We start from the raw sequence: 20030 nt of genomic DNA, 5'->3' as shown, positions 1-20030 counted from the left end.
TCTTTCCCATACACACATGCTGCTTCTCACAAAACTGGCAGAGACTAATTCCATCAGCCTTGAATCAGGAATGGCCTGAATGGTTTGCTTGATCAGTAAGACATAGTAGGCATCCTGGGTCTCCTAAGCCTAGCTAACAAGAAGTCTTGTAGCACCCTCTGGAGCCTGTTGGAGCACTTATCTGTAACACTCCATCTGGGAACCTGGGTGGCATGCTGGGAGAGGCCCAAGCCACCCAGAGAGACAATGTGCTCTGGTGGTCAGCCCCAGTTGAGCTCTTAGCCTTTGGCCAGCATCACATGAGTTGGCCGTCTTGGACATTCGACCCATTTGAGCCTTCAGATGACTCCAACCCCAGCCACCATCTCATTACAACCAGGCTCAGCCCTGAGTGAGGACCAACCTGTTCAGCTCAGCCAACCCAGAAAACCATGAGAATAATAAACGGCTACTTTAAGTAGTCATGTTTTAGGGGCTAATTTGTTATATGGAAGTAGGTAACTAAATGTGGTTTGAATATTAAGTAACTAATAAGTTAAAAACTAAAGCAAAATCCTCATTTAACTGAGTAGCTACCAAAATTGTTAGGCCAGTAAACTTTAGCTTGTAGTAATGTAGACATTGGGTCCATCAGAATCTTGCTGGATTCCACTACAGTTTTTGCATAGTTATGTAGTATATTTCTACTGGACCCTTTTCCTCAAACAACAATTCCTTAAAATTATTTTTAATGGTATAATGTTCTTCCTTTGACTCTACCCCCATGTTATTGGTTTCATCACTTTCTTATCCCTCCTCAAGAAACTTCTCCCTTCTCTGCTCCCACTAGTTTTTGGCCTCCATTTCCTTGTTTCAGTTCTAATTCTTAACTATTGTTTATGCTTTCATCATTCTACTAAAATTGCATCTCCAAAGTTATCCATAATACTTTAGTTGCTAATCTAATTAGCCTTTCCTTTTTTCACAGCCCCACTTTATCTCTGTAGCAGCATGTAAACAAGTTGACAGCTTCTTTATTCTTTATTCTCTTTTATATTGACTTCCATGGCATGTTGGGGCCCCTCTGCATTGCTCTGACTGGTTCTCTTCTGTTATGTGCTCTGTTTCTTATTGCTCCCTTAAATGTAAGCATGTTTCATGGTCTCCCTCTTTCTCTTATTCTCAGTCTGATCTCTGTCCTGTTATTCATTCTCATGATTTCCTTTATAAGGATGACATGCCAATTGACATCAACTCCTGTTCATTTTCCTGATCTTTAGGCACAAAATATGTCCTGGAACTACATTTTAAACACAAAAGACTGGAGTCCTATTAGATGGTATTAATATAGTATTATATTCAGGAGATCCTGGGATGCTTGAATCTCTTTTTCATCTTACCATCCTTCCTCTCTATGATTTCATAGATTAAGAATATACTTATACAAGAATAATGGCAAATGACAGTGGTTGAGAGTCCACCTGCTGATGCAGGGGACACGGGTTCGTGCCCCGGTCCAGGAAGATCCCACATGCCATGGAGCGGCTGGGCCCATGAGCCATGGCCGCTGAGCCTGCGTGTCCGGAGCCTGTGCTCCACAACGGGAGAGAGGCCACAACAGTGACAGGACCACGTACCGCAAAAAAAAGAAAAAAAAAGAAAAAAAAGAAAAATGGCAAATGAGAAATAAGACATCACTTATTTATTATGATCTAGCCTTGTACCCATAGTCAATGAAGGGCTTTCTGATAAACAGGGCTTAGGGCTGAGGTCTAAGAAAACACTAAATCTTAACATCAATCAGTACCAACTTTAAACAATGTTGGTTTTGTTTTGTTATTGCAGAAGAGAAAATATAAGATAACTACATCTACTCCAAGGAGGTGAAACCTGACTCAGTTTGGTCCATTATTTGAGTGAAAAGAAATGCCTGAGAATTAGAGGAAGAAAAGAAAACAGAGGTATGTCTATGTTTATTGACTTCTGAAGCACCTGTGACCCCGTTTATAAGTAACTATAGCAAAATCATTATTCTGCAGTCTGACCCAATTAGATTAGTGTTCCCTTTACCCAGAAGTGGGGATATGTGGAGAGTGGGCATGAACAAGAAAGCAAGATCTACTCCAGCGTCCAGGTCTTGGTTTCCTCTGCAAGGAATGCCCATACCTGCCCATCTAATCATGATTATAAATGTCATTTTATGTGTTGGTCCTTCCTCTGTATTCTGCTGTTTGCTTGCTTAATATTCTAAGACTGAAGCCCAGCTCACTCATCTGGTGGCCTAGTTCTTTCCAATACCGTCAATAAAATATGCCGTGTCTTGTCTTCAATATTTCCAACCATTCTGTAGAGACATGCCTTGATATTCCCAGATCTCGATATTGCTCTGACTGTGTATAGTATATATACTCTCCACAACTTCTTGCTCTCTTACCCTTCCTATAGAATCAGAATTCAGGCTTGTATGAAAATGCCAAAGTTTGGCAAATTCTTTGATCTTGTGCACTGAAACACTTACCTGCCCTTGCTGTGGGTAATTCTGTGTCTGGGTTGGGTTTTTTATTTTCTTTGGAGACTGGGGTTCTGATACTCCTCTGTAGCCACTTGTCATTGAGTGCCTCATGTCCAATCCTGAGTCTTTGATGATAAAGTCAATGTGAGTCAACAGGGCTATAAGGACAACCAGAAAAGAGCTTCCACCTTAAATTGCATCAATACATTATATGTTTAGTATTTGGAGACTTCAGTTGATGTTTCCCTTCCTCTCCCAATAATTTCTGCTGAAAACATGACCATCCACCATTCAGACAGCTAAGCAACAAAGGAGCTATTGTTACATGGAAGGACTATTACAACAGAGCACAAGAGGAGAAAAAAGAGTATGATCAATGGTTATTGATGTTTTTGAAATGCAAAGATTTGAAATTTTGGAGCTTTTTACACATAGGTCCTAGGCTTTAAAGTTCATGTCAGAAATAATACATTTTGAAGAAGACATATCGATTTAAAGCTTTTCATTTTTCTGTGGGTCTTGAGAAATTTTGTAATCCCTTAGAGGAGAAAAAGATGATAGGAGAACAGGCAGGTTAGGGAGTCCTTTAAGAGCAGGATTTTGGGGATACACTTCCCAGCAGAGTCCAGGAGTATATAACTCCCATATTCTCCCAATGTCCAGTATGACATAAGCATATAGTGGTAGAAATGGTTGCATAAACTGTCATGGCACATACAAGTTCTATAAAACTGAAGATGATTATCATATCAGAGAAAGCTTCCCATCAAAGCACAGAAATGGGTAAAGAAATCCCAAGAGTTATAGAGGAAGTAGAAGAGATGTGACTAAAATTTGGAATTCACTGGGTCATCTTTCAATAACATGTTATGTGCCTACTCTGTGCACAGGTCAGAACTTTGCTTCTTTTAAGTCTATTATTTTATTCTAATTACTATGTGTTTTATTTATAGTTCAACTTGCATACTGTTTTGAAGCCCATGACAAAGTGACTATAAAAAGACTATAATGTCACATCAGTTTGACAGTGGACAATAGAAGAATTGTTCTGGTGTCTGCTATCCCAAGTCTATATGCAGCTGAAATCTTTGGTTGTTAGTAATCTTAGGTAATTTGAACATATTTATTGGGAAAACATCTTAAAAAACCAAGAAAATTTAGATTTAAGTAGCCATAGTTAACAGAATTCAAGGACAAGAAACAGAAACCATGGCAAGCACAAAGGGGTTTACTAGGGGAATTGGGATTTTACACAATCTTGGGAATTTATACCTCTTGGGTGACCAGGTGCATTGTCAACAAGCAGTAATATTTTGAGAGAAATTTTTGTTTCTGAGCAGTAACTCTCAACAGTGGGCTTAAAATATTCAGTAAACCACCTTGTAAACAGATGTGCTGTCATCCAGACTTTGTAGTTCCACTTGTAGAGCACAGGCAGAGTTGAGTTAGCATAATTCTTAAAGGCTCTAGGATTTTCAGAATGGTAAATGAGCAGTAGCTTCAACTTAGAGTCACCAACTCTAAGTTGAAGCAGTAGCTTCAACTTAGAGTCACCAACTCTAAGTTGAAGCAGTAGCTTCAACTTAGAGTCACCCCTAAGAAGAAAGTCAGTCTGCCCTTTGGAACTTTGAAGCCAGGCTACTCTCTAGCTATGAAAGTCCTAGATGGCATCTTCTTCCAAAAGAAGGCTGTTTCAGCTGCATTGAAACTCTGTTGTTTAGTGTAGCCACCTTCATTAATTATCTTAGGTCGAATTCCTGGATAACTTGCTGTAGATTCTGCATCAGCACTTGCTGCTTCGCCTTTCACTTTTATTATAATAGAGATGGGTTCTTTCCTTAAACCTTATGAACCAACCTCTGCTAGCTTCAAACTTTTCTTTTGCAACTTCCTCACCTCTCTCAGCCTTCATAGAATTAAAGAGAGTTAGGGCCTTGCTCTGGATTAGGCTCTGGTTTAAGGGAATGTTGTGGCTGGTTTGATATTCTACCTAGACCACTAAAACTTCCTCTGTTATCAGCAATAAGGCTGTTTCACTTTGTTTTTGTTTTTTTTTAATATGTCTTTTTTTTTTACCATCTTTATTGGGGTATAATTGCTTTACAATGGTGTGTTAGTTTCTGCTTTATAACAAAGTGAATCAGTTATACATATACATATGTTCCCAAATCTCTTCCCTCTTGCGTCTCCCTCCCTCCCACCCTCCCTATCCCACCCCTCCAGGCAGTCACAAAGCACCAAGCCGATATCCCTGTGCCTTGCGGCTGCTTCCCACTAGCTATCTACCTTAGGTTTGTTAGTGTATATATGTACATGCCTCTCTCTTGCCCTGTCACAACTCACCCTTCCCCCTCCCCATATCCTCAAGTCCGTTCTCCAGTAGGTTTGTGTCTTTATTTCTGTCTTACCCCTAGGTTCTTCATGACACTTTTTTTTTTATTAAATTCCATATATCTGTGTTAGCATACGGTATTTGCCTCTCTCTTTCTGACTTACTTCACTCTGTATGACAGACTCTAGGTCTATCCACCTCATTACAAATAGCTCAATTTCGTTTCTTTTTATGGCTGAGTAATATTCCATTGTATATATGTGCCACATCTTCTTTATCCATTCATCCGATGATGGGCACTTAGGTTGTTTCCATCTCTGGGCTATTGTAAATAGAGCTGCAATGAATATTTTGGTACATGACTATTTTTGAATTTTGGTTTTCTCAGGGTATATGCCCAGTAGTGGGATTGCTGGGTCATATGGTAGCTCTATTTGTAGTTTTTTAAGGAACCTCCATACTGTTCTCCATAGTGGCTGAACCAATTCACATTCCCACCAGCAGTGCAAGAGTGTTCCCTTTTCTCCACACCCTCTCCAGCATTTATTGTTTCTAGATTTTTTGATGATGGCCATTCTGACTGGTGTGAGATGATATCTCATTGTAGTTTTGATTTGCATTTCTCTAATGATTAATGATGTTGAGCATTCTTTCATGTGTTTGTTGGCAGTCTGTATATCTTCTTTGGAGAAATGTCTATTTAGGTCTTCTGCCCAGTTTTGGATTGGGTTGTTTGTTTTTTTGTTATTGAGCTGCATGAGCTGCTTGTAAATTTTGGAAATTAATCCTTTGTCAGTTGCTTCATTTGCAAATATTTTCTCCCATTCTGAGGGATGTATTTTGGTCTTGTTTTTTGCTGTGCAAAAGCTTTGAAGTTTCATTAGGTCCCATGTGTTTATTTTTGTTTTTATTTCCATTTCTCTAGGAGGTGTGTCAAAAAGGATCTTGCTGTGATTTATGTCATAGAGTGTTCTGCTTATGTTTTCCTCTAAGAGTTTGATAGTTTCTGCCCTTACATTTAGGTCTTTAATCCATTTTGAGCTTACTTTTATGTATGGTGTTAGGGAGTGATCTAATCTCATAGTTTTACATGTACCTGTCCAGTTTTCCCAGCACCACTTATTGAAGAGGCTGGCCTTTCTGCACTGTACATTCCTGTCTCCTTTATCAAAGATAAGGTGGCCATATGTGCATGGGTTTATCTCTGGGTTTTCTATCCTGTTCCACTGAACTATCTTTCTGTTTTTGTGACAGTACCATACTGTCTTGATTACTGTAGCTTTGTAGTATAGTCTGAAGTCAGGGAGCCTGATTCCTCCAGCTCCGTTTTTCATTCTCAAGATTGCTTTGGCTATGCAGGGTCTTTTGTGTTTCCATACAAATTGTGGAACTTTTTGTTCTACTTCTGTGAAAAATGCCAGTGGTAGTTTGACAGGGATTGCATTGAATCTATAGATGGCTTGGGTAGAAGAGTCATCTTCACATTGTTGATTCTTCCAATCCAAGACCATGGTATATCTCTCCATCTATTTGTATCATCTTTAATTTCTTTCATCAGTGTCTTATAATTTTATACATACAGGTCTTTTGTCTCCTTAGGTAGGTTTATTCCTAGATATTTTATTCTTTCTGTTGCAATGGTAAATGGGAGTGTTTTCTTGATTTCACTTTCAGATTTTTCATCATTAGTGTATAGGAATGCCAGAGATTTCTGTGCATTAATTTTGTATCCTGCTACTTTACCAAATTCATTGATTAGCTCTAGTAGTTTTCTGGTAGCATCTTTAGGATTCTCTATGTATAGTATCATGTCATCTGCAAACAGTGACAGCTTTACTTCTTCTTTTCCGATTTGGATTCCTTTTATTTCTTTTTCTTCTCTGATTGCTGTGGCTAAAACTTCCAAAACTATGTTGAATAAGAGTGGTGAGAGTGGGCACCCTTGTCTTGTTCCTGATCTTAGTGGAAATGCTTTCAGTTTTTCACCATTGAGGATGATGTTGGCTGTGGGCTTGTCATATATGGCCTTTATTATGTTGAGGAAAGTTCCCTCTATGCCTACTTTCTGCAGTGTTTTTATCATAAATAGGTGTTGAATTTTGTCGAAAGCTTTCTCTGCCTCTATTGAGATGATCATATGGTTTTTCTCCTTCAACTTGTTAATATGGTTTATCACATTGATAGATTTGTGTATATTGAAGAATCCTTGCATTCCTGGAATAAACCCCACTTGATCATGGTGTATGATCCTTTTAATGTGCTGTTGGATTCTCTTTGCTAGTATTTTGTTGAGGATTTTTGCATCTATGTTTGTCAGTGATATTGGCCTGTAGTTTTCTTTGTTTGTGACATCCTTCTCTGGTTTTGGTATCAAGGTGATGGTGGCCTTATAGAAGGAATTTGGGAGTGTTCCTCCCTCTGTTATATTTTGGAAGAGTTTGAGAAGGATAGGTGTTAGCTCTTCCCTAAATGTTTGATAGAATTCGCCTGTGTAGCCACATGGTCCTGGGCTTTTTTTTGTTGGAAGATTTTTAATCAGTCTCAATTTCGGTGCTTGTGACTGGTCTGTTCATATTTTCTATTTCTTCCTGATTCAGTCTTGGCAGGTTGTGCATTTCTAAGAATTTGTCCATTTCTTCCAGGTTGTCAATTGTATTGGCATAGAGTTGCTTGTAGTAATCTCTCATGATCTCTTTTATTTCTGCAGTGTCAGTTGTTACTTCTCCTTTTTCATTTCTAATTGTATTGATTTGAGTCTTCTCCCTTTTTTTCTTGATGAGTCTGGCTAATGGTTTATCTATTTTGTTTATCTTCTCAAAGAACCAGCTTTTTGTTTTATTGATCTTTGCTATTGTTTCCTTCATTTCTTTTTCAATTATTTCTGATCTGATTTTTATGATTTCTCTCCTTCTGCTAACTTTGGGGGTTTTTTGTTGTTCTTCTTCTTTCTCTAATTGCTTGAGGTGCAAAGTTAGGTTGTTTATTCGAGATGTCTCCTGCTACTTAAGGTGGGCTTGTATTGCTATAAGCTTCCCTCTTAGAACTGCTTTTGCTGCATCCCATAAGTTTTGGGTCGTTGTGTCTCCATTGTCATTTGTTTCTAGGTATTTTTTTTATTTCCTCTTTGATTTCTTCAGTGATCATTTTGTTATTAAGTAGTGTATTGTTTAGCCTCCATGTGTTTGTATTTTTTACAGATCTTTCCCTGTAATTGATATCTAGTATCATAGTGTTGTGGTCAGAAATGATACTTGATACAATTTCAATTTTCTTAAATTTACCAAGGCTTGATTTGTGACCCAAGATATGATCTATCCTGGAGAATATTCCATGAGCACTTGAGAAAAATGTGTATTCTGTTGTTTTTGGATGGAGTGTCCTATAAATATCAATTAAGTCCATCTTATTTAATGTATCATTTAAAGCTTGTGTTTCCTTATTTATTTTCATTTTGGATGATCTGTCCATGGGTGAAAGTGGGGTGTTAAAGTCCCCTCCTTATGAATGTGTTACTGTTGATTTCCCCTTTTATGGCTGTTAGTATTTGCCTTATGTATTGAGGTGCTCCTATGTTGGGTGCATAAATATTTACAATTGTTATATCTTCTTCTTGGATTGATCCCTTGATCATTATGTAGTGTCCTTCTTTGTCTCTTCTAACAGTCTTTATTTTAAAGTCTATTTTGTCTGATATGAGAATTGCTACTCCAGCTTTCTTTTGGTTTCCATTTGCATGAAATACCTTTTTCCATCCCCTTACTTTCAGTCTGTATGTGTCTCTAGGTCTGAAGTGGGTCTCTTGTAGACAGCATATATATGGGTCTTGTTTTTGTATCCATTCAGCCAATCTATGTCTTTTGGTGGGAGCATTTAGTCAATTTACATTTAAGGTAAATATCGATCTGTATGTTCCTATTCCCATTTTCTAAATTGTTTTGTGTTCGTTATTATAGGTATTTTCCTTCTCTTGTGTTTTTTGCCTAGAGAAGTCCCTTTAGCATTTGTTGTAAAGCTGGTTTGGTGGTGCTGAACTCTCTCAGCTTTTGCTTGTCTGTAAAGGTTTTAATTTCTCCATCAAATCTGAATGAGATCCTTGCTGGGTAGAGTAATCTTGGTTGCAGGTTTTCCTCCTTCATCACTTTCAGTATGTCCTGCCACTCCCTTCTGGCTTGCAGAGTTTCTGCTGAGATATCAGCTGCTAACCTTATGGGGATTCCCTTGTGTGTTATTTGTTGTTTTTCCCTTGCTGCTTTTAATATGCTTTCTTTGTATTTAATTTTTGACAGTTTGATTAATATGTGTCTTGGCGTATTTCTCCTTGGATTTATCCTGTATGGGACTCTCTGTGCTTCCTGGACTTGATTAACTATTTCCTTTCCCATATTAGGGAAGTTTTCAACTATAATCTCTTCAAATATTTTCTCAGTCCCTTTCTTTTTCTCTTCTTCTTCTGGAACCCCTATAATTCGAATGTTGGTGCGTTTAATGTTGTCCCCGCAGTCTCTGAGACTGTTCTCAGTTCTTTTCATTCTTTTTTCTTTATTCTTCTCTGCAGTAGTTATTTCCATTATTTTATCTTCCAGGTCACTTATCCATTCTTCTGCCTCAGTTATTCTGCTATTGATCCCATCTAGAGTATTTTTCATTTCATTTATTGTGTTGTTCATCATTGTTTGGTTCATCTTTAGTTCTTCTAGGTCCTTGTTAAATGTTTCTTGCATTTTGTCCATTCTATTTCCAAGATTTTGGATCATCTTTACTATCATTATTCTGAATTCTTTTTCAGGTAGACTGCATATTTCCTCTACATTTGTTAGGTCTGGTGCATTTTATCTTGCTCCTTCATCTGCTGTGTGTTTTTCTGTCTTCTCGTTTTGCTTATCTTACTGTGTTTGGGGTCTCCTTTTGCAGGCTGCAGGTTCATAGTTCCCGTTGTTTTTGATGTCTGTCTCCAGTGGCTAAGGTTGTTTCAGTGGGTTGTGTAGGCTTCCTGGTGGAGGGGACTAGTGCCTGTGTTCTGGTGGATGAGGCTGGATCTTGTCTCTCTAGTGGGCAGGTCCACATCTGGTGATGTGTTTTGGGGTGTCTGTGGACTTATTATGATTTTAGGCAGCCTCTCTGCTAATGGGTGGGGTTGTGTTCCTGATTTGCTAGTTGTTTGGCATAGGTTGTCCAGCACTGTAGCTTGCTGGCCATTGAGTTAAGCTGGGTGCTGGTGTTTAGATGGAGATCTCTGGGAGATTTTCGCCATTTGATATTATGCGGAGCTGGGAGGTCTCTTGTGGACCAGTGTCCTGAAGTTGGCTCTGCCACCTCAGAGGCACAGCACTGCCTCCTGGCTGGAGCACCAAGAGCCTTTCATCCACACGGCTCAGAATAAAAGGGAGAAAAAGTAGAGAGAAAGAATTAGTAGAAGTAGGAAGAAAGAAAGAAAGAAAGAAAGAAAGAAAGAAAGAAAGAAAGAAAGAAAGAAAGAAAGAAAGAAAGAAAGGAGGGAAGGAAGGAAGGAAGAAAGAAAGAAAGAAGAAAAGAAGGAAAGAAAGGAGGGAGGGAGGGAGGGAGGAAGGAAGGAGGGAAGGAAGGAAAAAAGAAAGAAGATACATTAAAATAAAATAAAGTACAATAAAGTTATTAAATTAAAAATAATTATTTAGCAAAAAAAAAGGGATGGATAGAACCTTAGGACAAATGGTGGAAGCAAAGCTATACGGACTAAATCTCACACAGAAGCATACACATACACACTCACAAAAAGCGGAAAAGGGGAAAAAGTCATAAATCTTGCTCTCAAAGTCCACCTCTTCAATTTGGGATGAATTGTTGTCTATTCATGTATTCCACAGATGCAGGGTACATCAAGTTGATTGTGGAGCTTTAATCCGCTGCTTCTGAGGCTGCTGGGAGAGATTTCCCTTTCTCTTCTTTGTTCTCCCAGTTCACAGGGGCTCAGGTTTGGATTTGGTCCCGCCTCTGTGGGTAGGTGGCTGGAGGGCGTCTGTTTTTTGCTCAGACAGGACAGGGTTAAAGGAGCCGCTGATTTGGAGGCTCTGGCACACTCAGGCCAGGGGGAGGGAGGGGCACGGCGTGCAGGGCGGGCACCAGCCTGAGGCCCGCCGTGCGTTCTCCCGGGGAAGTTGTCCCTGGATCCCGGGAACCTGGCAGTGGCGGGCTGCACAGGCTCCGCGGAAGAGGGGTGTGGATAGTGACCTGTGCTCGCACACAGGGCCCTTGGTGGCGGCAGCAGCAGCCTTAGTGTCTCCCGCCCGTCTCTGGAGTCCGCGCTTTTAGCCGCGGCTCGCGCCCGTCTCTGGACTTCCTTTAAGCAGCGCTCTTAAACCCCTCTCCTCGCGCACCATGAAACAAAGAGGGAATTAAAAGTCTCTTGCCTCTCGGGCTGGTGAGTGCCGGTCGGTACCGATCCTCTGTGCGGGAATCTCCCCGCTTTGCCCTCCGCACCCCTGTTGCTGTGCACTCCTCCCCGGCTCCGAATCTCCCCCCTCCGCCTCCCGTAGTCTCCGCCCGCGAAGGGGCTTCCTAGTGTGTGGAAACTTTTCCTCCTTCACAGCTCCCTCCCACTAGTGCAGGTCCCGTCCCTATTCTTTGTCTCTGTTTTTTCTTTTCTTCTTTTGCCCTACCCAGGTACGTGGGGAGTTTCTTGCCTTTTGGGAGGTCTGAGGTCTTCTGCCAGCATTTAGTAGGTGTTCTGTAGGAGTTGCTCCACGTGTAGATGTATTTCTGGTGTATCTGTGGTGAGGAAGGTGATCTCCACATCTTACTCTTCCGCCATCTTCCCCTCCACCCCCTTGTTTCACTTTCTTTTCATTCATTTGCTCACTGAAATAGCACTTTTAATTTCCTTCAAGAATTTTTCCATTTAATTCACAAGTTGGCTAACTGTTGGCACAAGAGGCCTGTCTCAGCTTTCAACATGCCTTCCTCGCTAAGCTTAATTATTTCTAGTCTTTGAGACTAGAAAAAGTGAGAGACATGTGCTCTCCTTTTCAGTTGAACATTTATGGCCATTGCAGAGTTATTAATTGGCCTGATTTCAATACTGTTGTTTCTCAGTAAATAGGGGATTCTGAGGAAAGGGAGAATGATGGGGGAAGGCTGGTGAGTGAACTAGTCAGAACACACAAAACATTTATCAATGAAGTTCACCATCTTAAATGAGCACATTTCATGGCTCCCCAAAACCATTACAGCAGTAACACCAAAAATTGCTTATCACCGTAACAAGTATAACAATAATGAAAAAGTTTGAAATACTGTGAGAATTACCAAAATGTGACCCAGAGGAATCAAATGAGCAAATGTTGTTAGAAAAATGCTGCTGATGGATTTGCTTGACACAGTGTTGCCACAAACTTTCAATTTGTGAAAAACACAATATCTGTGAAGCACAACAAAGCAAAGCACAATAAAACTATGTATGCCTAGGGGCTTCCCTGGTGGCGCAATGGTTGAGAGTCTGCCTGCCGATGCAGGGGACACGGGTTCCTGCCCCGGTCCGGGAAGATCCCACATGCCACAGATCGGCTGGGCCCGTGAACCATGGCCGCTGAGCCTGTGTGTCCAGCCGGAGCCTGTGTTCCACCACGGGAGAGGCCACAACAGTGAGAGGCCCACGTACCGCAAAAAAAAAAAAAAAACAACTATGTATGCCTGTATATGATGAAGCAAATTTTGCAGAACCCTAGTTGTGCAGACTTTAGCTTTGTAGCCCCTGCAGTACAGGAGGAATACTAGAAGAGGCAGAAACATGCATCTCTAGCTTCCACAGGTGCTATATTTGCTTCTATATTAGGTATGTATCTTATAACAGTTGTTATTTTGAGAGAATCAAAATCATAGTTTTAATATTTTTGTATTTAATGTCTGTAAAGCTTGCTATTTTATGTATTTATAATGTTTAAAATTATATATTTGTAAAATTTATATATTTATAATATGGCCTGTAAGAATAATAGTATTTAATTTTAAGCTTGAAATGTGTGATTATTAATTTAGACATAATATTTTGTTGAAATATTAGTACATTTACTCAGATATTGAGCTATCTAAAGGAACTTTACATTCATTGTATTTATAATTTATTTATTAGATTTATAAGAATTATTTAATAATTTGTATAGGTTTTATATCATAATCAAAGAATAAAAATTTTATGAAGGAAATCAAATTTATAAAATATATAATTATGTTTTAAAATGGTGAAAATATTGTTTTAAAAACAGGTTAAAAAATATTGCTTAGGGGCTTCCCTGGTGGCACAGTGGTTGGGAGTCGGCCTGCCGATGCGGGGGGCGCGGGTTCATGCCCCGGTCCAGGAGGATCCTGCATGCCATGGAGCGGCTGGGCCCGTGGGCCATGGCCACTGGGCCTGCGCGTCCGGAGCCTGTGCTCCACGACAGGAGAGGCCACGGCGGTGAGAGGGCCGCATACCGCAAAAAAGAAAAAAAAATATATATATATATATTGCTTAGGGCTTCCCTGGTGGTGCAGTGGTTAAGCATCTGCCTGCCAATGCAGAGGACATAGGTTTGAGCCCTGGTCTGGGAAGATCTCACATGTGCGGAGCAACTAACCCCATGCACCACAACTACTTAGCCTGCACTCTAGAGCCTGCGAGCCACAACTACTGAAGCCCATGCACCTAGAGCTGGTGCTCCACAACAAAAGAAGCCACTGCAATGAGAAGCCCGCACACCGCAAAGGGAGAGTAGCCCCTGATCACTGCAACTAGAGAAAGCCCACGTGCAGTAACGAAGACTCAACGTAGCCAAAAATAAATAAATAAAATAAATAATTTTTTAAAAATATATTGCTCAGAGTATACGCAAAAGTGATTGCTATACCTGAAAAATATGAGATTTGTAAGCAAAATAGAAAAAGCTTAAGAAAGAACTAGGGATTTAAATGTAACCTTTCATAATTTGAAAACTAAATCTTAAAAATGAAAAATACTACCAAATATGTAAAGAAGAATGAATAACAATTCTTCACAAACTCTTCTAAAAGTTAGAGAAATGAACACTCCCCAACTAGTTCGATGAAGACATTATTGCCCTGATAGCAAAACCAGACAATGATATACGATAAAAGAAGATTATCGATCTTTATCTCTATAAATACAGGATGCAAAAATCCTCAACAAAGTGCTAAAAAAGTGAATACAGAAATATATAAAAAGGATTATATATCATCACCCAGTGACATTAATTCTAGGAAAGCAAGGTTGGTTTAATATCTAAAATCAATCAATGTAACACAACATATCAATAGATAAAAAGACAAAAGATCATCACAATAGAAGTAGAAAAAATCTTTTTTGACCAAAGCAAACACCTGTTCATCACTCGACAAACTAAAAATGGAAGGAATTTCCTTCTTAAACCTCATAAAGGGCATTTATGAAAAACCCACAGGTAATTCCCTAAAAGCAGGAACAAGATAAGGATATCTGTTCTTCCCATTGCTATTCAACACCATACTGAAAATTCTAACCAGGACAGTTTGGCATCCAGAAAAATAAATAAAATGCATCCAGATTGGAAAGGAAGCAGTAAATTTATATCAATTTGCCAGTGACATTATCTGGCATAGAGAAAATTCTAAGAAATTCTTACCAAAAAAAAAAAAAAAACTATTAGAAAAAGTAAATTAGTTTAATGTAGTTGCAGAATAGAAGATCAATATTCAAAAATCAATTACCTTTCTATACATTAACAATGGAAAGTCTACAAAGGAAATTAAGAAAAAATTCAGTTTATATCAACAGTATAATCAAAAGAAAGAAAATGAGGAATTAAATAAATAAGTGCAATATGTACATTCTGAAAACTATAAAACATTGTTGAAATAAATTTTAAAAGACCTAAAGAAATGTAAATACATTTCACATTAATGGGTCAGAAGACTTAATAATAAAATGGCAATACTTCCCAAATGGACCTGCAAATTCAATACAACTTCTTTCAAAATCACAGATGCCTTTTTTATTGCAGAAATTAATAAGCTAATCCTAAAATTCCTACAGAAATATAAGGATCCAGAATAGCCAAAATAATCCTAAGAAGAACAAGGCTGTAGGACTCACACTTTCCAATTTCAAAACTTCCTATACAAAGCTACAATAATCAAGACAGTGTGGTACTGGCATAAGGATAGAGGATAAGGCATAAGGATTAACGGATTAGCACTGAAACTCCAGAAATAAAAAACTAATTTAATGGCCAATTGGTTTTCTGCAAAGGTGCTAAGACAATTCAACAAGGAAAGAATAGTCTTTTTAACAAATGGTGCTGGAACTACCACATATTCATATGAAAAAGAAAAAATGTAGAGTCCTTTTTAACACTGTACAAAAATTAACTCAAAATGGACCATAGAATATACAAGTAATAGTTAACTTTGTGAAATTAGATAAAAACTTGGGTGTGAATCTTTGTGACCTTGGATTATGCAATGGTTTCATAAATAGATATGACACCAAAAAGATGTGACCAAAAAAACCCTACATATATTAGATTTTTAAACTTTGTGCTACAAATTATATCAGAAAGAAAAAAAAAACCCACAGAATGAGAGAATATATTTATAAACCTTATATCTGTAAGGGACTTATAGCCAGAACTATATAGAACATTTACAACTCAATAATTAAAAGAGAAATAATGGGAATTTTTAAATAGACAAAGAATTTAAATAGACGTTTCTCCAAAAAAGGAATACAAATTACCAATGAGCACATTGAAAGATGCTTAACATCATCATTTCTTAGTTTAATGTAAATCAAAACCACAACGAGATACTAACTGACACTCACTATACTCAGAAAGAAAAATAATAACATATGTTGAGAAAGATGTGGAGAAATTGGAACACTGATACATTGCTGATGGGAATGTAAAATGGTGCAAAGACAGTTTGGCAGTTCCTTAAAATGTTAAACATATCACTACCATGTGACCCAGCAATCCTAACCTAGATATATACCCAAGAGGAATTTAAGCACATCCACACATAAACCCCCACACAAATATTCATAGAAGCATTATTCATAATTGCTAAAAAGTGAAACAACCCAGGTGTCTATCAATTGATGAATGGATAAACAAAACATGGTATATCCATAAAAGGGAATATACTTAGTAATGAAAAAGAATGAAGAACTGATACTTGCTAACACATGAATGGAATTTGAAAATATTCTAAGTGAAAGAAGGCAATTACAAAAGACCACATATTTTAACATTGCATTTATATAGAATGTCCAGAGTAGGCAAATCCACAGAGATAGAAACTAGATTAGTGGTTGCTTAAGGTTGGGGAACAGGGGAGAGTAAGACAAGGAATGACTACTAATGGGTAAAGCATGGCTTTTGGGGGTGATAAAAATGTGCTAAAATTGGATAGTGGAAAATATATTAAAAACTATTCAATTGTATACTTTTTTAAAATGGGAAAAAAGCAATCCAAATGAATAATCTTCTAAAAAGTACTTTCTGTTAACCAAAGGCAAAGGATACAAAAGCAACCAAATTTAGCACTTGTTCTCCACATTTATAAACTTTAGAATTCTTATTTTTGTATTAAAACTAATCATGTATTTCTTAAAATAGAAAATTTTCCTTTTTTTCCTAATACAATATTATATGGCAGTGTAAAAAAACTCTGAAAATATTCTATATGCTTTAAGAAATATAGTCCATATCTTAAACAATGGATTTTCAGTGAACACATGCTTTTAATTGTTTTCTTGAAAGTTGGAAATATAAAACCTGGAAAGTATAAAATCCATTACAGGAAAGATTTTTTTAATTCAGCTTTGGCTTCTGCTTTTTTAATTTTTTTAAAAAAAATTATTGGAGTATAGTTGATTTACAATGTTGTGTTAGTTTCAGGTGTACAGCAAAGTGAATCAGTTATACATACACATATATCCACTCTTTTTTTGTATTATAGAGTATTTTCCCACATAGGCTATTACAGAGTACTGAGTACACTTCCCTGTGCTATGCAGCAAGTTCTTATTAGTTCTTATCTATTCTATATATAGTAGAGTATATATGTCAATCCCAATCTCCCAGTTTATCCCTTCCCCCAACCTTATCCCCGGGTAGCCATGTTTATTTTCTACATCTGTAACTCTACTTCTGTTTTGTAAATAAGTTCATTTAGGGATTAATCTCCAAAATATACAAACAGCTCATGATGCTCAATATCGAAAAAACAAATAACCCAATAAAAAATGGGTGGAACATCTAAATAGCCATTTCTCCAAAGAAGACATACAGGACTCACCAAGACGGTGGAGGAGTAGGAGGATGTGGGGTTCATCTCTCTCCACAAATGCATGAAAAATACATCTACAGATGAAACAATTCTTGCAGAACACCAGCTAAACACTAGCAGAAGACCTTGGACACCAGAAAGGACAAGAAGGATCCCCATGTAACTGGGTAGGACAAAAGAAAGAAGGGAAAAAAAGAGTAGAGGAAGTGGGATGGGCTCTGCACCCCTGGGGGGGAGCTGAAGCAGAGGAGAGGCTCCCGCATCTGGGGAGCCCCCTCACCGACAGGAAAGCAGTTGGAACAGAAGGGGAGCATCTGAGGTGGTTGGAGGAGGGTGAAACAGCCAGTCTGTGGCAGACAGGACAGAGTGAGATCTACACAGTCTGTGCCACAGCCCTGAGTGCCCCAGACTGAGACATGTGTCTGCCAGTGCACATGGGGGCTGAGAACTGGAACATGGGGATTGGAGAGCAAACCCAGGGGGAGGACTGCTGTTGGCTGCAAGGACACAGCCTGAGGGGATGGGAGGGAAGAAATTCGTAACCAGGAATGCTTGTGGAGGAAATCCAGATTGCCATAGAAGCAAGGCACCATTGTTGAGTGACGTGCAAGGGAGGAGCTGCCATTGCAGCCTCTCCCTCTAAACATCAGATCCCTGCCCCACCAAAGGCTAAGAAAAGCCCCTCCAGAGCTGACCTTCTCACACCTGCAACCAGGGCTAATAAAATTATCCTGCTCCAGGACTGATCTTCTTGTGCTGGCTACTAGGCACTTGGGCTGGATCTATCACACCTGTGGCTGACTTTCCCATGCACTTGTGGCCACCAGGGCCCCCACAACCCAGGCAGCCATGCCACCTCTGCACCCTGTCCTCACCAGGGCAGACCCGAGTGCTCTAGGGCAGCCTCAGCAGCAGACTCCTGTGGGTGGCTCACATGCAGAGGTGAGGCTAAAACCACAGCTGAACCCCTGGGGCAGGGCAACTGAGGAAGAGGAACAAAAGTATTCCCATGCAGCTGCACAAGCCACAGATTAAATCCCTGAAATCAGCTTGGTAAACCCTGCATCTGTGGAATATCTGAATGGACAGTTCCTACAAATGAAACTGGTCTAGCTCTAGCAGCTGTGGATTTTGGAGACTAGTACACACAGGAGTTGGGCCAGGTGAGAGTCTAAGCAACCCCCACAGTGACCACAGGGGAACCAGAGACAAACCTAGAGGCTTCAGAGGGCCTCTTGGGGAGGTGGAGGTTGGGGTCACTCACAGTGTGGGTAAGGACACTGACAGCTGAGACCCCAGAAAAATATAATTATTACTATTTTTTTATGTTTTGTTTTGTTCTGTTGTTTTATTATTGTTTTATTTTTATTTTCATTTAATTTTGTTATTTCTATTTCTAAGTTACTTTTTCTTTGTTCTGTGTTTTTTCCTATTTTCTTTTTTCTCTTTTCTTCCCTTTGTTCTATTTTGTTTATTCTTTTTTCCTTTGTTTTATTTGTTCTTATATTTTTTATCTTTTTTGTGTGTTTTCTTTGCTTTTTCCCTCAGTTTGCATTCTGCTTTTCTTTTATTTTTCATTTTATGTTTTTGTCAATTTTGTTTTTAATTGTTTGATTTCAGTTTGGGGTTCTATTGTTTGTCTGTTCTCTTGTTTTCCCTGTTTTTGTTTTTGTTTCTTATTTTGTTTATGTGTGTGTATCTTTTTTGTTTTTGTTTGGTTCTGCTTTTACCTTCTGTCCGGGATTTTGGCTGTCTGGTCACTTGTTTGTTTGTTTGTTCTTAATTTTTGTTGTTGCTATTTGCATGTTTTTGTGTTCACTAATTGTCTTGGGTTTTTTTGCTTTGTTTTGTTTTGTTTGTCTGTTTGTTTTCTTCCAACTTTTTCTCTTTTTTTTTTCTTTGTTTTCCCCCTCTTATTGCCAAGCTGTGTGCTTTGCAGGGTCCTGGTTCCCAGGCCAGGGGTTGGACCTGAGCCTCTAGGGTGGGAGTACCGTGTCCAGGACACTGGAATGAGAGAGAATTCTCAGTCCCAGGGAATATTAAACAGCAAGAGCTCTCCCAGAGGTCTCCATCTCAATACAAAGACCTGGCTCCACCCAACTGCCTGTAGGCTCCAGTGCTGAACATCCCATGCAGGGCAACAAGCACGAAAGGAACACAAACCCACGCATCAGCAGACAGGCTGTCTAAAGTTGTACTAAGCCCACAGACACCCCAAAACACACCACCTGATGTGGCCCTGCCCATCAGAGAGAGAAGATCCAGCTCCACCCACCAGAATGCAGGCACCAGTCCCTCCCACTAGGAAGCCTACACAACCCATTGGACCACACTTGTCCACTGTGGGCAGACACCAGAAGCAAGAGAGACTACAATCCTGCAGACTGAGGAAAGGAGACCCGAAACACGGTAAGTTAGACAAAATGAGAAGACAGAGAAATATATTTCAAATGAAGGAGCAAGATAACAACCCATAAGACCAAATGAATGAAGACAAAAAAGGCAAGCTACCTGAAAAAGGATTTAGAGTAATAATAGTAATGATGATCCAAAATCTCGGAAATAGAATAGAGAAAATACAAGAAACGTTTAACAAGGACCTAGAAGAACTAAAGAGCAAACAAACAATGATGAACAACACAATAAGTGAAACTAAAAATTCCCCAGAAGGAATCAATAGCAGAATAACTGAGGCAGAAGAACAGATCAATGACCTGGAAGATAGAATGGTGGAAATAACTGTTGCAGAGCAGAATAAAGAGAAAACAATGAAAAGAATTGAGGACAGTCTCAGAGACCTCTGGGACAACATTAAATGCACCAACATTTGAATTATAGGGGTCCCACAAGAAGAGAAAGAGAAAGGGTATGAGAAAATACTTGAAGAGACTATAGTCAAAAACTTCCCTA

The sequence above is a fragment of the Tursiops truncatus genome, chromosome 14, assembly GCF_011762595.2.
Source record: "Tursiops truncatus isolate mTurTru1 chromosome 14, mTurTru1.mat.Y, whole genome shotgun sequence".
Classification (NCBI taxonomy): domain Eukaryota; kingdom Metazoa; phylum Chordata; class Mammalia; order Artiodactyla; family Delphinidae; genus Tursiops; species Tursiops truncatus.
This window is presented reverse-complemented; position numbering follows the sequence as displayed.